Consider the following 17,316-nt stretch of genomic DNA (forward strand, 5'->3'; position numbering starts at 1 on the left):
CTACTCAGGTCTTTGAACGACTAGCATTTGCTCCTCCACTCTTGAGTTCAACACACAACATGTCTTTTATTTTACAGCTTCATTCTATTGGAATTTTCTTCCCTGTGATATCAGAGCTGAAACATGATTTAGAAATTTAATTTGGCTCTAAAGGCCTGGATCTTTTGACAGGCCTACAATCCCTCATAGGGCAGTAGTGTTACCAATGTTACTGGCTTTCCCACAGTTTCCCTACTTATTCCAGCTACTTTTCTTCCCTATATCACTTTACTGTTATTTGTCCTTTGGGTAAGACTTTGCCAGTGTCACTGATTACTCTTTCCTATGCTGTTTTATAGTTCTGTTTCCTGTTTTCTATTATTGTTTTATTATTAGCATTGTGAACTGCCTAGATCTATTCAATAGCTAAGGCCGTATAGCAAATCTTTCTAAATAAATATACATTTTGAACAGATTGAAGGGGAGAGAGCTGGCTTAGTGGGAGACCTGTGAGAAGCAAGTTGCAGTAGTCTAAGTGAGAGGTGATACGAATGTGGATAAGGGTTTTGGTAGTGTGCTCAGAAAGGAATTTTGGTGATGTTATAGAGAAAGAAATGACAAGTTTTAGTAGTCTGTTGGATATGTGCAGAGATGATCCCAAGGTTATGAGCTGATGAGACAGGGAGGATGAGAGTTTTAAGGACAGTGATAGAGAACTGGGGATGAAGAGAGGTGGGTTTAGGAGGAAGGATAAGAAGCTTGGTCTGGGCCATGTTTAGTTTCAGATGGCGGTGAAACATTCATGCAGCATTGTCACACAGGCAGACTGAGACTTTGGCCTGGATTCCTGCTAAAATTTCTGATGTGGAGAGGTAAATCAAGCCACCAATCATGCTTGGGGCTTCAATTTGTGAAATAACACATATTTTAGCCACTTTCCTCCCAGATTCTATATAGTATGACTTGAGTTACATGCACAATGCAGGTCATATTCTGTATTGCACATGCAACTTAATTATCTTAACAAGTCAGTCAGTGCCAATAATTGCCACTTAATAAGCAGTTATTGACACTAAATGGATTTAATTAAAATTTGCGTGCACAGCTTCCTAAATGTATTCTATAAAGTGATGCACATAAATTCTAAAATGCACTGCTGAAAAGGGGACATGGCCATGGGAATGGAATGGATAGATCATGGGCATTTCTATAAATTATGCACTCTGTTATAGAATACACCCGCTCCACACTAACTTAGTTTCTGGCACTTACACCAAGTTTTACTTGGCATACATTCCCGGGGTCTAGATTTAGTCATAATGATGGGCCCTAGGCATATTCTATAAACCACGCCTGACTTTAGGCGTAGTTTATAGAATCTGCCTAGGTGTAATTTTTTTTTGACGTCGATTGTTTTAAGGCACCATATAAAGAATCTAGCCTTTTGTGGGAGGAACATTTTCTCTCAGCTGATTAACATAGGAAAATGTCTTTCAGACATATGAAAATCACTTTGAAAACTGACCTCCTAATGTGAATGATCATTTCCTCATTGTTAAAATATATATAAGTATAAAAAAAAACAACAACTATCCTGGGAGAAGAAAATAGGACAGAGTTTAGCTTAGGTGTGTTGATTTGATGTGCCACCTTTAAAGGGTTCCAAAAGAGCTGCCTGAAAATGATTTAAAGTTCAAGTTTATTTATAAAATACCAAATCACAATGACTTTTCTTTTGAATACAAAGAGAAACCAGATACAAAGTGAAAGCGAGAGAGTGAGAAAAATAGCTTTATGATTTTTGAATGTTTGCAATCAATTTACTCAGCATAGGTTTTGTTATGTTCTCACCCATGCTGAATATTGTATGCATCTCCACTTTGCCACTTGCTGTGTCCCACATCGGCACTTGCTACTTTTTCCTTTTTCTTGGCATGGTATTTATAATTACCTGCTTCATTTTGTCTAAAACTAACTGTGTTAATACATTACTTAAACCTCCAGCAAATACACAGAGCAAATACACAGCTGCAATTTGAGATTAATATATGAAATATATTACTTCAAAATTATGAAGGAGACTATATGAGAACCATGTTAATTTCTTTCTTGCATTATAACTAGCTACAGGTGAAGCTGAACCTTCTTTACTGTGTATAATCATGTATTTATGTGGCAAAAAAAAAAGGAAAATGTATGTTTCATGCTTAAAGTGCTTTTAGGTTTGGCATGATTTTCCTTGAATTAACTGACAAAAAAAAATCTATCTTGTACAGATGCAATTTGCAGAAAAAAAGGTTTACATTTAAAGGTAAAGTAGCAAAAAGAAACATTTTAATTTGGGGATATTATGCAGTTGAGACAACAGAGTTTGCTGTTAAAGGGATATAATACAGAATGGTAGCTCATCTGTTTTCAAAATTATTTACTTACACTTATGAATTCACTTTTCCAGCAAACAAACTGATGCTAATGCCACTATCAGGTATGTAAATATAGGGTTTATGCACTAAAAACTTGCACGGAAGTTTCTATTTTGGTTTTTTTTATGTATTCACTCAAAAATTTAAAATGCATGCTATATTGGAAATTAATAATTAGCATTTACCTACAAAAATTGGTTTCTACAATATGTACATGATAACAATGGCATAGCCACAGGTGGGCCCATGTGGATACAGACCCTCCCATTTTGAGCTCATGACCACCTAGCAGTGGCATAGATGGTTTGTGGCTAGTGGGGATCCCCAAGCCCTGCCAGCTGAAGACTTCTGGAGATCCTGCGTCTCATAACTTCATTCCCCCAACCCCCTCCCAGTATCTTTTAAATCCTTCAGTGCTAGTCCTGCAGCAAGCAGCGACTCATGCCAGCTGCTCAAGCCGGCCTTAAGCCTTCCCACTGATACCGCCTCCTGTTGCATCAGAGGGAAGGCTCAGGGCCGGCATGAGCAGCCACTCTGAGCCACTGCTTGCTGCCGACCCAGCATTGAAGGATTTAAAAGGTACTGTGGGGGGTTGGGGGAGTGAAGTTAAGAGATGCTGGATTACTGGAGGAGGGGTAGGTGCTGGGTTCCTGTGCTTTGGCCCCTGCATGGTACATTAGAACATAAGAACAGCCACACTGGGTCAGACCAATAGTCCATCTAGCCCAGTATCCTGCATCCAACAGTGGTCAATCCAGGTCACAAGTACTGGCAGAAACCCAATTAGTAGCAAAATTCCATGCTACCAATCCCGCAGCAAGCGGTGGCTTCCCCCATGTCCATCTCAGTAACAGAGTATGGACTTTTCCTTCAGGAACTTGTTCAAACCTTTATTAAACCCAGATATGCTAACCACTGTTAACACATCCTCCGACAGTGAGTTCCAGAGCTTATTCTTTGAGTGAAAAAAATATTTCCTTTTATGTGTTTCCATATAATTTCATTGAGTGTCCCCTGGTCTTTGTACATTTTGAAAACATGAAAAATCGATTCACTTCTACCCTTTCTACATCACTCAGGATTTTATAGACCTTTATCATATTCCCCCCTCTGATGTCTCTTTTCCAAGATGAAGAGCCTTAACCTCTTTACTTTTTCCTCATACGGGAGGAGTCCCATCTCCTTTATCATTTTGGTCGCTCTTCTTTGAACCTTTTCTAATTCTGCTATATCTTTTTTGAGGTACAGTGACCAGGTCGCACCATAGAGTGATACAGAGGCATTATGATATTTTTGGTCTTATTTTGCATCCCTTTCCTAATAATTCCTATCATCCTGTTTACTTCTTTAGCCACAGGCGCACACTGGGCAGAAGAATTCAGTGTATTGTATATAATGACAGCTAGATTTTTTTCTTAAATGTTGACTCCTAAGGTGGACTCTTGCATCATGTAACTATAATTCAGATTATTCTTCCCAATATGCATTACTTTGCATTTGTCCACATTAAATTTCATCTGCCATTTGGATGCCTAGTCTTCCAGTTTCATAAGGTCTTCCTGCAATTTTTCACAATCCGCATGTGTTTTTACAACTTTGAATATATTTGTGTCATCTGCAAATTTAATCACCTCACTCAACATTTCATTTTAGAGATAATTTATAAATATGTTAAATAGCACCGGTCCCAGTACAGATCCCTATGGCACTCCACTAGTCACCTTCCTCCATTGAGAAAAATGGCCATTTAACCCTACCCTCTGTTTTCTGTCCAATAACCAATTCCTAATCCACAGAAGGACATTGCCTCCTATCTCATGATTTTTTAATTTTCTTAGAAACCTCTTATGAGGAACTTCAACAAAAGCTTTCTGAAAATCCAGATACACTACTTCAACTGGCTCACCTTTATCCACACATTTATTTGTGTCTTCAAAGAAATGAAGCAAATTGGTGAGGCATGACTTCCCTTGGCTGAACCCATGCTGACTCTGTCCCATTAAATCATGATTCTCTATGTGTTCTGTAATTTTATTCTTTATAATAGTTTTCACTATTTTTCCCAGCACTGAAGTCAGGATTACCAGTCTGTAATTTCCCTGATCACCCCTGGAACCCTCTTTAAAAATTGGCATTAGATTGGCCAACCTCCAATCTTCAGGTATTACGGAAAATTTTAATGACAGGTTACAGATCACCATTAAAAGATCAGCAATTTCATGTTTGAGTTCTTTCAGTACAGTTGGGTGCATTCCATCTGGTCTAGGTGATTTATCACTCTTTAAGTTATTTTCGAAAGAGAAGGGCGCCCATCTTTCGATACAAATCGGGAGTTGGGCATCCTTCTCCCAGGGTCGCCCAAATTGGCATAATCGAAAGCCGATTTTGGGTGTCCTCAACTGCTTTCTGTCGCGGGGATGACCAAAGTTCACTGGGGAGTGTCGGAAGCATAGTGAAGGAGGGACTGGGGCATTCCTAACACATGGGCATCCTCGACCGATAATGGAACAAAGAAGGGTGTCCTTGATGAGCACTTGGGCGACTTTACTTGGTCCATTTTTTCTTACGACCAAGCCTCAAAAAGGTGCCTGAACTGACCAGATGACCACCGGAGGGAATCGGGGATGGCTTCTCCTTACTTCCCCAGTGGTCACTAACCCCCTCCCATCCTAAAAAAAAACTATTTAAATACTTTTTGCCAGCATCTATGCCAGACTTAAATGTCATACCCGCCTCCATGACAGCAGTATGCAGGTCCCTTGAGCAGTTTTAGTGGGTGCAGTGCACTTCAGGCAGGCGGACCCAGGCCCATCCCCCCACTTGTGGTGGTAAATGTGAGCCCTTCAAAACCCACCAGAAACCCACTGTATCCACATATAGGTGCCCCTCTTCACCCCTTAGGGCTATGGTAGTGGTGTAAGTTGTGGGTAGTGGGTTTTGGGGGGGGCTCAGCACCCAAGATAAGGGAGCTATATGCCTGGGAGCAATTCCTGAAGTCCACTGCAGTGCCCCCTAGGGTGCCAGGTTGGTGTCTTGGCATGTCAGGGGGACCAGTGCACTACGAATGCTGGCTCCTCCCATGACCAAATGGCTTGAATTTGGTCGTTTCTGAGATGGGCGTCCTCGGTTTCCATTATCGGCAAAAATCGGGGACGACCATCTATAAGGATGGTCGACCTAAATTTTGCGATTTGGGCATCCCCGACCATATTATCAAAACGAAAGATTGACGCCCCCTTCACTAGGATGTCCTGCGAGGACGTCCTCAGGAAAACATGGGCACCCCTTTCGATTATGCCCCTCCACATCTTCTAGGTTCACTGAGATTTCTTTTAGTTCCTCTGTATTGTCACCTTTGAAAACCATTTCTGGTGTAGATAGATCTCCAAAATCTTCTTCTGTAAAGACCAAAAGGAAAGAATTCATTCAATCTCCACTATGGCCTTGTCCTCTCTGAGTGCCCCTTTAGCTCCTTTATGATCTAAAGGTCCCACAGATTCCCTCACAGGCTTTTTGCTTCTGATGTACCTGAAAAAGGTGTTGCTATGAGTTTTTGTCTCTGCAGCAAGTTTTTCTTCATATTCTCTTTTAGCCTTCTTTGTCAATGCTTTCCATCTAGCGTGATACTGCATATGTTGTTTCTTATTTTATTCATTCAGATCCTTTTTGTGTTCTTTTGAAAGATGCTCTTTTGGTTCTAATAGCCTCTTTCACTTCACCTTTTAACCACACTAGCTGTTGTTTGCTCTTCTTTCTAACTTTGTTAATACGTGGAATACATCTGGTCTGGACTTCCACAATGGTAATTTTAAACAATGTCCATGCCTGATTTAAAGTCCTAACCTTTATGACCAACCCTTTCAGCTTCTTTTTAACCATTTTTCTCATTTTATCAGTCACACTTTCAAAATTTCTTTAGTGACTTCACTCTAGATAGCTCAAATTTGATTATGTTATGATCACTGTTTCCCAGCGGATCCAACACCATTACCTCTCATTCCATGCCAAGCATTACACTAAGGACTAGATCTAAAATAGTTCCTCTTCTTGTCAGTTCTTAGCCCAGTGGCTCCAAGAAGCAGTCATATATTATATTTAAGACATTTACCTTCCTAGCGCTTCTTGATGTAGCATTTATCCAGTCAATACTGAGGTAATTGAAATCGCCCATTATTGTAATGCTGCCCAATTTGCCAGCCTTCCTAATTTCTGTAAACATTTGTTTATTTGTTCTGTCCTGGTGAACAGAAGTACAGCCCTACCAATATACACTTTCCCTTCACATAAATAATTTCTATCCACAAGGATTCCATGTTGCTATACAGGTTTGTTAACCCCAGAGAGTATGTATGCATGCTAGCTTCTGCCCTAAATCCTATATGCTAACTTGCCCTGTCACCTCAGGTTCATCTCCCCAACCTTCTCATCAAGTCTGGAAACCCCTCTCACCCCGTTCCCTTAACATGGATGATTGAATATCTGACTGGTTGTAGCTTTAATTTAATATAAAGTGTTCCCTTGGTTATCTTCATCTGAAATCAGCTCAAATCCCTGACCTTTTTAGAATGAATTGTGATTCATATTTTCAGAAATTAACTATAAGACAAGTGTCCAATGAGAGGAATTGTGGGTATAGATAAACAAAATACAATAAAACATAAATACAAAGAGTAAATATTCCACACGGAAGAATTTAACTAATAACATATTCAAAACAATCAGTCCATAAAAGAAGGGATTGGGTTGAATGGGGTGGGAAGAAAAGAGACATAGAAATGTTAAAAAGAAAAGGTAAGAGAAAGTGAAAAAAAAAAGAGTCCGCTATCAGCTAATTACATTGTATAGCAAAAGAAGTCTCTATTTTGTAATTAAAAAGAAGCCCTTATTCTGCAGAAAGTGGCAAAGAAGTCAGTGGCTGAGGATTGATTCTAGCTTTAATAAACAGCTCTAATTGAGAAGGTTCTCCATGGAGAAGTTTTATAATGCATTTACAATATAACAAGCCCAAATTCAACCCAAGATAAATAACATGAGACTGTAGGGAAATAAATTTCTTCTTCCTTATCTATGTAGTATACCAAACATCTGGGAAAACATTAGTGCCTATAATCAGAAGGTCTTTATCCTTAGAAAAAAAAGTCTCAAAATATACCTTTATTTTGTAAACTATTAAGGTCTATGATATTATAGGGTCCAATTCAAACTAACAAACTCCCCAACTAGAGAAAGGATATTAGCTTTGGTAATACTTCTTTAAACTACCATTTACAGAAAACCTGATAGCCAAATCATTTAAATCAATTCAGATTAATTTAATTTAGGCATTCAAACTCCCTTCCCCTTTGCCCCATTCGGAACACAAAACAACAAAAACAGCTTAATTCCACCAGATCACCTACGGTACTCCTGCTAAGATGTTGACGCTTACTCTGACCCCAATGTTATACTCAATCCCTCATCTTCTTCCCTCCATCCTTTACCATTTCCCTCCCATTCTCCTTCCCTTTCACCTATCATATCCTTGTCTACCTTCCCTATTCTAGTTCATTACATTCTTTTACATGTCCTTTGTAATGCCTTTCATAATGTAAGTAGTTATGATCATCACATTTTATAATACTTGTTCCTACATTTCCTTGTTTTTACTCTATTATTTACCATGTAAGATGCTTTCTTTTACTATGTAAGCCGCACTGGACCTGCTGTATGTGGGAAAGAGCGGGGTACAAATGTAATAAATAGATAAATAAATAAATAAATAAATAATGTGCCCAATATTCAAAGCCATTTAAATGGCCAGGAGAGACTCATGTCCATTTAAATGGCTTGCCCGAAGCTATCTGGGGATATTCAGTGGCATTTAGCCAGTTAGTTCCACTAAATATCCCCACTAACTGGCCACCCCCCTAACCGGCTAGGTTAGGGGCCAGGGTGGGGACATGGGTGGAGCATGAACATAGTTGGTTAGCGGTGATTTCCAGCATGCTAACTAAACAAGTAACCACATAACATTAGGAGAGTAAAAAGGCTGTCCTTACTTTATGCTGTGAAGTTAACCAGGTGCCAGTCTGAATATCTGACAGTGCCTGGTTAACTTCTGGGTGATCGCTGAGATCCAGAAATTCAATGCCAGGAGTCACACATGCCCCCAACATTGAATATCTGAGGTCTGTTCAGCTCGTGGCTGTGAGTGGCTCAGACACCACTTTCCACCATAGGGTGAATATTGAGAGGCCAACTTGGTCACAGTTTTATTCAAATGTCAGTTATATAACACATATTCAATCACAATACCAAATAAACTTACATGTGACTAGAGGGTGCCATACTAGTCAGTTATCACAAATAGTTCAGAATAAATGTCATTCACACCAGCTTGAGGTGGCACATGGTTGAATCAATATCAACTTAACAAATATCCTAAAATGGAGGATCCAAGATGGACGCTTGAGATGTTAACTGCACCAGACGCGCTCATTTGCCCGGAATACGGCAGGAGAGAAGGAACTGATTTTCCATTATGGGAAAGCGGAGAGGGAAAACCCGAGAGACTCCCTCTACGTCGAGTGGGACCCACCTTTTGACCCAGCCAACTCTGGAGCAATTCGGGCTGCTTCTGGGTCCAAATCGTGTCTCTTCCCCTGCTATCGAGGCCGGCGCTAGTGGGCTGGCCACCAGTGATGACGGAGTCTCGTTTAGCCCCGTCGAGCGCGCGGCACCCCCACAGCCAAGTGGTTTGGAAGTCGAGGCGAGATCTGCTTTGCTCTCTCCGGAGGGGGAAGGGCAAACCCAGCAAGGGAACTTGCTAGCGCCATTGGAAGGCTCAGGAACGACCGCGGTGGAAGAAGGTGCTGTGAGTACCCTGAGCAAGATTATTAACGCCCCCCCTTTGGCTTTAGAAGCGGGTATAATTTCAAAACCTCCCGTGGTGACATTGGAAGCACTCTGGGACTTAAATGCCACTAAGCATGCCTCTTTACAACAACAAATTTTGAAAAACTTGTCTGATATAAAGATTTTATCAAGCGTAACCCTCCAGCAGGCTCAAACAATCTCTCTATATAAAACGCACCTCCAACGTTCGAATGAAGCCTCTGTTAGCCAAAAGTGAAGGGGGTGAGATCGCATTGTGTCTGCCCCGCCCACGCGTCAAACGTGATGACGTCGAGGGCGGAGCAATGACACTCATCCAATCGCAACGCTCGGCAGCGAAGCGTCAGGGAAGGAGGCGGCGCTCTCAACAGTCTAGCCTTCCCTTCGCTGTGTTCCGCCTTCTTCTGACGTCAAGGATGACGTCAAAAGAAGGCGGAACACAGCGAAGGGAAGGCTAGACGTCGGGAGCACCGCCTATTTCCCTGACGCTTCGCTGCCGGAACCGCCACGGAGGTACATTTAAAAACAAGAAAAAAAAATAAAAACCATGTTGGGGGGAGCGAAGAGGGTGGCCACAAAAGAAAAACAATGGGAGCTGGAGGGCAGGGGAGAAACGACACCATGGATGCAAAGGGGGGGGGGGGAGAAGAGGGCGGCCCAGGCTGGGACATGGGAGAGAGAGGAGCATGGATGCAAGGGGGGGTCATGGAAGGGAGACAGGGGACTTGCTGGAAAAGGATGAATGGAGGCGGCAGGGGACAGAGGAGCATGGATGGGCATGGATTGGGAGGGCAGGGCTCAGGGAGAGAGGGCAATTGCTGGAAAGGGATGAATGGAGGGGGCAGGGGACAGAGGAGCATGGATGGGCATGGATTGGGAGGGCAGGACTCAGGGAGAGAGGGAAATTGCTGGATAGAGGGGACAGATGGGCATGGATGGATATGGATTGCAGGGCAGGCCTCAGGGAGACAGGGCAATTGCTGGATAGGGAAAAATGGAGGGTCCAGGTGACAGATGAGCATGGATGGCCATGGATTGGAAGGGCAGGACTCAGGGAGACGGGAATTGCTGAATAGGGATGAATGGAGGGGACAGATGGCCATGGATGGATATGGATTGCAGGGCAGGCCTCAGGCAGAGAGGGGAAATGCTGGATAGGGAAAAATGGAGGGGCCAGGTGACAGATGAGCATGGATGGGCATGGATTGGAAGGGCAGGACTCAGGGAGAGGGGAATTGCTGGATAGGGATGAATGGAGGGCACAGATGGGCATGGATGCATATGGATTGCAGGGCAGGCCTCAGGCAGAGAGGGGAATTGCTGGATAGGGATGAATGGAGGGGCCAGGTGAAAGAGGAGCATGGATTGGAAGGGCAGGACTCAGGGAGAGGGGAATTGCTGGATAGGGATGAATGGAGGGGACAGATGGCCATGGATGGATATGGATTGCAGGGCAGGCCTCAGGCAGAGAGGGGAAATGCTGGATAGGGAAAAATGCAGGGGCCAGGTGACAAAGGAGCATGGATGGCCATGGATTGGAAGGGCAGGACTCATGGAGAGGGGAATTGCTGGATAGGGATGAATGGAGGGGACAGATGGCCATGGATGCATATGGATTACAGGGCAGGCCTCAGGGAGACAGCGGAATTGCTGGATAGGGATGAATGGAGGGGCCAGGTGACAGAGGAGCATGGATTGGACTCACACTTTCACTCTGACTCTCAAACACTCACTCTCACATACACTCTCCCAAACACACACACTCCGAGGAAAACCTTGCTAGCGCCCGTTTCATTTGTGTCAGAAACGGGCCTTTTTTACTAGTCATTAATAATGTTTCCCAAGTGGAGAAAATTGGAGAAAAAGTACAATCTTTGGAGGTCTTTAGTCACTCTATGATTAAAGACAGGAGTTATATGGTACGGCGTTTGGAATACTTAGAGAATAAATCAAGAAGACTGAATTTAAGATTTACTAACTTTCCTAGATCTCCTCTGATCTCCTCCATTGATATGGTAAAAAGATATCTGACTGAGATATTGGGTATGTCTAGTGAATCACTACCTCCTGTTGTGCGGGCCCAATATTTGCCAAATAAAAATTGTGTGGAGAATTCTTCTTCTCAACACAATGAAGGGGATGGTATGAACTTGACATCATTTCTAGAATCCTCATTGGAGGTAGTAACTCAAAGATCAACATTACTGGTTGTTTTTGCACTAGAAATGGACCAGGACGCGGTTTTGAGACTTTCATTTAGGCATTTACAAACAACTTTTTTTGGATCAAAAGTAAGAATATACCCAGACCTGGCGAGAGAAACTCAGAAAAGGCGAAGTGCCTTTTTGGCACTACGCCAGAGAACTCTCGCCATAGGAGCTGACTATATTCTAAAATTTCCCTGTATATGTAGAATTGTGTATCAAACAAAAATGTTTCAGTTTTTTGATCCAAAACAGTTGATAGATTTTTTGGTTTCTAAAGAGGATTTTAATGTGACAATTGAAGTACCAGACGACACTGCTAGATAGGCTAAGAGGCGAGACACTGATAGCAGTAAAAATAGTGTGACATTTAATTACTTGTAAAAATTTTTATTTTTACTTTCTTTTTCCTAATCTTGGATCATTTTACCTTAATTGGTCGATAGACTGAAGAATTGATTCGATTATATAATGATATTGGAGTGTTATTATTTCTTGTATTTCTGATACTCTTGTTGAGTCTGTTATATTAAAACTGATAAATAAATTAAATAAAAAAAACAAATATCCTAAAATCTTCACCTCAATATGGCAGTGAAGAATGGGTTGCAGTGTCCTGTGGGCTATGCCCAGGAAGTCTTTACCAACCTATTTGGTGTATTTCAAAGAAAAAGTGTGGTCCCTTTATCCTTAGCAATGACCATAATCCATTTCCAAAATTATCCTCCATACACTCTTTATTCCCCACCAAATAAGATTGGTCAGGTAGACAGCTGCCACTGTAACTGCACCCTAGTCTTCCTCCTTGCTCTCTTTGATTCTTACTGAGATAAATCTAGACTTGTTCTCTACACCTTCCCATTCAATACTTTCTCTTGCTCATCCCTCCCCCTCCTTAACTTCAAATATAAAGCAATTTTTAAGTATGGCAAGGGGATAACACAGTTGGCTCAGTCAAGTTAAATGCCCTCATTCTAGATGTAGCATCTGAGAGTTCACTTAACTTAGATATTCAAACTCCTTTCCCCTTTGCCTCAATTAGATCACAAAGGGCTCCTTTTATTAAGCAGTGGTAAGCCCAACACTGGCTTACCGCTCGCTATACAGGAAGTACCGCCGGGCTACTGCAGCAACCTGGCAGTACTTACCACCCCTAGCGTGCTGTCATTTCCGGCGCTACAAACATTTATTTATTTTTGTAACGCAGGAGTGTACCCGGCAGTAATTGCACAGTGCTGCATGCTGCCCGGTTACCGCCGGGTTAACGCAGGAGCCCTTACCGCCACCTCAATGGCCCCCCCTGAAATAGCTAGGTGGCAAGTGCTTTACTTGCTGCCCAGACATTTCCTGTAGGAAAGCAAGACTTCCCTTTTATCAGCTGCAGTAAATAGGAGCCTTGGCGCGCATGTAAAACACACACCAACGCCAATGCTGGCCCCTTTTTGCTACAGCTTTGTAAAAGGGGCCAAAAGCAACAAATATATAACACTATTATAGTGACCAACTTAGTTGCAGCCTTATTCAGATGTCAATATGCCCTATAAGTCTATGACCTAGAAAGGTAAGGATAAATCAAGATCAGGTATACATATGATGTATCACTTCATACCATATGTAATGAGTTTATCTTGTGGGGCAAACTGGATGGACCATATTGGTCTTTATCTGCTGCCATCTACTATGTTGCTATGTTATAGAAAGGCAGTATATCAAATGCATGACACTTGCCCTTATTTGGCTTACCTTGCATGTGCAATATCACAAAATCTATCACCTACACATTTAAATGGTGCCACTTACATCTATAAGTAGCATCATTGCCACATATATTTAAATAGTGCTACTAACAGGTGCAAAGCACCAAGTGATGTCACACTGTGTTGAATGTTTCCCTTTGCTGTAAGTACAGCTCAAGAGAGGGACCTGGGGGTGATGGTGTCTGAAGCAGTGGCGTTCCTAGGCTGGCTGACACCCGGGGCAGATCGCCGATGTGCCCCCCCCCCCCCCCAAGGACTGGGTTGGGAATGGCTGTCTTAGATCCAAACTGTTTTGGACACCCTGGAGCAGTGGTTTTCAACTCAGTCCTCAGGGACCACCTGGCTAGTCAGGTTTTTAGGATATGCACAATCAATATGCATGAGAAAGATTTGCATACCGAGAAGGCAGTGCACTCAAATCTATCTAATATATGTTCATTGTGTATATCCTGAAAACATGACTGGCCAGGTGGTCCCTGAGGACTGAGTTGAAAACCACTGCTCCAGGGTGTCCAAAACAGTTTGGATCTAAGACAGCCATTCCCAGCCCCAGTCCTTGGGGCTCAACTAATCCCATTGGGTTTTCAGGATATCCACAATGAATATTCAAGAGTTAGATTTACATGCAATTGAGGCAACACATGCAAATCTATCTCATGCATATTCATTGTGGATATCTTGAAAACCCGATGGGACTAGGTGTACCCCAAGGACTGGGATGGGAATGGCTGATCTAAGATATTACTGGTCGCCTCATCTCAAAAAAGATATAAAGGAATTGGAGAAGGTGCAGAGAAGGGCGACAAAAATGATAAAAGGGATGGGATGACTACCTTATGAGGAGAGATTAAGAAGGCTAGGACTCTTTAGCCTGGAGAAAAGGCGGCTGAGGGGTGATATGATAGAGGTCTACAAAATTTTGAGTGGGGTAGAGCGGACAGATGTGAAGCGTTTGTTTACGCTTTCTAACAATAATAGAACTAGGGAACACAAGATGAAATTAGAATGTGGTAGGTTTAAAACAAATTGGAGAAAGGTTTTCTTTACTCAGCGCGTGGTTAGACTCTGGAACTCATTGCCGGAGAAGGTAGTGATGGCAGCTGGCCTTGCTGAGTTTAAAGGGGGGTCTGGACAGATTCCTGAAGGAAAAGTCCATTGATCGTTATTAAATTTTGGGATTTTGCCAGGTTCATGGGGCCTGGATTGGCCGCTGTCAGAGTCGGAGTGCTGGGCTTGATGGACCTTTGTTTTTTTCCCAGCGTGGCAATGCTTATGTACTTATGTACTTCCCATCCGATATATTTGAATAAACAGAGGAGGCTGCATATTGACCTAATTGACCTAAAGTGCCAAATATCTCAGAACCTATAATGTATACCTTATATTGTTCAGAAAAAGGGACATAAGGATCTCTCTTAGCAAGGCATTGGTATTTGTCAAGCAATCTAATAAAGTCTTATGAAACTGCTTAACCAGGCAACGTAGTTAATGACCTATTTAGCAAATCATCTGTAAAAAATTGTGTTCCTTTCTGTAGTTTCTCCATAAAATGATATTTCCACAGCTTTGTTGAAGTCACTTCAGTTAACTAAACATGATATGGGCTGACCTTTGGAGTTCACATTGAGTCTATAGTGTGGTAAGCCAAATGAACAGGTTGTATTTTAGATAAAAAGAATTGCACTGATGAAGAGTGATTAACATATGGTACTAGTAATACAAAAAGGACATACTAGGTGTCATTGGCAAACTGAGATCATCATCCACATTCATCTGCTGGTTTTAACATCCCAGATTTTCCAATAAACAATCTCTTTCTTGAAGCTCAATTATTTCTAGAAAAAAAAACATACTATATGTTATGCAATGCTCATTTGAATTATCATTGGAAATATATTCTTTACTTTTTCTCATCTATGTATGTCTCTATATTTCAACTAAGAGAGCAATTTTACAAGGAATTTCCTCAAATACAGGGGGGATTTACTAACAAAAACTACCTTTTTCTCTCTGAAAATTTTGTCCATCTTTCTGTGGGCAATATTAACAGTGCTGGGTATGGGACTGGGGTGCACCTACAGAAGTTCAAATGGGGATTTTATTTAAAAAATCCCTGTGCCTGCTTCTTCCTCCTTTTCCTCTCATACCCCACACTCACAAAGTATATAGGGAAAACCTTCACTGTGGTGCAAGATTTTGAAAGGGAAGCTCTGTGGGGCTTTTCACTTTCCAGATTTCCAGACACAAAAATACAAAGGGCCTTCAAGATTAGGGCGTCAACTCAGAAGGTTTATTAATAAGACCCGACATGGTCCTTGTTTCGGCCAAACCACCTGTGTCAGGGGTCTAAACATAAAATATTAAAAATACAAATTCAACAAAACCCACCCAAAACCCACTTTCCCCAACTGTGCACCACCACAATAGCCCTTATAGGTGAAGGGGGCACCTATATGTGGGTACATTTGGTTTCTGGTGAGTTTTGGAGGGCTCACAGTTTCCATCACAAGTGTAACAGGTAGGAGGAGGTATGGGCTTGGGTCCACCTGCCTACAGTGCTCTGCATCCACCACTATACTACTCTGGGAACCTACATACTGCTCTAATGAACCAGAACATGGCTATAACCTCTGAGGCTGTCATAGATGCTGGTGAGTAATATTTTTATTCACATTTTGAGGGGTGGGACAGAGTCAGTGTCTATTGGGGGAGTAAGAGGGGTCATCCTTGAATCCGTCCAGTAGTCATCTGGTTATTTAGGGCACCTTTTTTGTGTCTTATTTGTTAGAAAAACAGGTCTAGACCAAAATGTTTATGGTTTTGCCCTAGATGTTTTGATTTTGTTCCATTATGGCTGTAAAATGTCCAAGTGTTAGGCACGCACTAATCCCGCCTTTGAAATGCCACCAACACACCCCCTTGTGATTTGGATGCACGGCAGGCGAAATGCTTAGATAAACATTTGCAAAACAGGTTGCAAAATTATTGATTTGGATGTTTCGAGAAGAAATCCATCCAAATGGTGCTTTATGACACTTTTTAGATGCTTTTCTCTTTTGAAAATGAACCCCCAAATCTAAGTGCTTTGAAAATGAGCCCTTTAGTCTCTTTAGCCTTTCCTCATAGGGAAGTCATCCCATCACCTTTATCATTTTCATCACTCTTCTCTGTACCTCTTCTAATTCTGCTATATGTTTTTTGAGATGTGGTGACCAGAATTGCACACAATATTCGAGGTGCGGCTGCACCACGGAGCAAAACAAAGGCATTATAATATTCTCAGGACTGTTCTACATTCCTTTCCTAATAATTCCTATAATTTTATTTGCTTTCTTAGCTGCCGCTTCACACTGAGCAAAAGGTTTCAAAGTATTACCAATGATGAGACCTAAATCTTTTTCCTGGGCAGTGATTCCTAATGTGAAAATTTGGATCAAGTAGCTATAGCTTGGGTTCCTCCTCCCTATATTTATCACTTTGTACTCGCTCACATTAAATGTCATCCACCATTTAGATACCAAGTTTCCCAGTCTTGTAAGGTCTTTTTGCAATTTTTTACAATCCTTTTGTAATTTAACAACTTTAAATAACTATGTAATCAGCAAAGTTGATCACCTCTCTCTTTATTCCTGTTTCCAGATCATTTATAAATGTTATAAAGCAATGGTCCCTGCACAGATCCTTGGGGAACCCTTCTATATACTCTGTTCCATTGAGAATATTGACCATTTAATCCTATTCTCTGTTTTTTAAAATCCTTTAAACAATTCTTAGTCCTTTAAACTGTACAGTAGTAGCAGCTCTTGTAGTGGGAGGAGCCTTGGCAGTGTACATTCAGCTTCCCTGTTGCTAATGCAGCCTGAGGCCTGCTTGCTGCTTTTGCCAGAAACAAAAAAGGGGTTTCCAAATCATGGTGAATGCCAAAGTCTAGTTCCTTTTTATTTCCTTTGTAAGCACACAGTCAATAAAGGAACTTCTGTAAAGAGACCTTCCTCACAGATTCACTAAATAAGTGCATATAATGAAGACATTAATAACAGTGGAGATGATATTCAACCCGCGGAAGTTAAACCACTGCCA

At 41.7% G+C, this 17,316-nt stretch overlaps 1 protein-coding gene across 1 annotated transcript in view; it reads left to right on the forward strand.

Annotated features, from left to right (window-relative positions):
* Positions 1-17,316, forward strand: part of GRID1 (glutamate ionotropic receptor delta type subunit 1) — a 1,935,592-nt gene that overhangs the window by 739,178 nt on the left and 1,179,098 nt on the right. The gene's annotated exons all lie outside the window — the stretch shown is intronic.

This window comes from Microcaecilia unicolor, chromosome 5 (genome assembly GCF_901765095.1).
Source record: "Microcaecilia unicolor chromosome 5, aMicUni1.1, whole genome shotgun sequence".
Taxonomy (NCBI): domain Eukaryota; kingdom Metazoa; phylum Chordata; class Amphibia; order Gymnophiona; family Siphonopidae; genus Microcaecilia; species Microcaecilia unicolor.